The sequence below is a fragment of the Phyllostomus discolor genome, chromosome 1 (assembly GCF_004126475.2).
Source record: "Phyllostomus discolor isolate MPI-MPIP mPhyDis1 chromosome 1, mPhyDis1.pri.v3, whole genome shotgun sequence".
Lineage (NCBI taxonomy): Eukaryota > Metazoa > Chordata > Mammalia > Chiroptera > Phyllostomidae > Phyllostomus > Phyllostomus discolor.
In genome coordinates, this window is record NC_040903.2 from 206198959 (window position 1) to 206200079 (window position 1121).

Below are 1121 nucleotides of genomic sequence, written 5' to 3' on the forward strand. Positions count from 1 at the left end.
TCTGCAGGACCATCTCTGCCAAGCCTCACTCTCCAGATACCGAATGGATCCTCACAGCCTTTCTCATTGGTCCCAGTAACTCCCAGCTCATTCTTGCCTTGTGACCCTGCTCTGCATTCCCTCTGCCTGGAATGTTCTCTCAAATGATTTTCCATGAGGCAGTTGCTTTTGTTTTTAGGATCTCAGCTGTGTTTGCCACTGGTTTGGCACTGAACATTGTCAAGCAGTTCCTTTCTTTCTTTTATAACGTCAAGCAGTTTCTAATTTGTTGGTTTCTCACTCTCTCTCTTTCTCTGTCATTCATACACACACACACACACACACACACACACACACATGCATCTACTTATTTTCCCATCCCCAAACCTAGCTTCCTCATGATCGAAACATAGAAACAGTCTTCCAGGAACGCATGCCTTTTGCTTCATTTATGATGAGTATGGGAGTGTAAAAACCGATCCAAAATGACATTTTAATATTTTCTTAATGTGTTTTAAACTCTAAATAGGACTTCTGAACAAACTCATTTTCTCTTGTTCACCCTGGAACACTGCAACGAAGCCGAGCCAACAAATGAATTCCTTGCACAGACCCTAACATTTCTTTCAAAATGTCTGTTTTTTTCAGTGCGTCTAATGCACGCTGCACAAATGCCTTGACCCGAGCTAGCCAGACTGAGGGCCTGATCCAACCCCGGGGGCTTCATCCAGAGCCCGTTTAATCCTTGCAGGTTCCCGCAGGTGTTTTGTTAGGTGTTTCTTCTAATCTTTGCGATAACTACGACAGCTCATTTTCTCCCACAGAGAGAGCATCTGGTTCCTTGTCTAAAGGAAGATGCTGAGGAAATTAGCATCTGGTCTCATTTTAAATCTCCTTTCATCTGAATTTTCTGGGATGCATAGGAATGCACGTGGGCAGAGTGAGGCAGAGATGAGGATCAAAGTCAGAATAATGGCAGTGAACACAGCAGCGTAATATACAGATTGATAGTAGGACTAGTTTCCATTTTGTTCCACTAATCAATAGATATTCTATATTAGGCAATAGATTTGATAGAGGATGAAGCACACAGAAATATGTATAAAAATTTTAATTGATAGAGTTGCTATCCAGAAAATTTA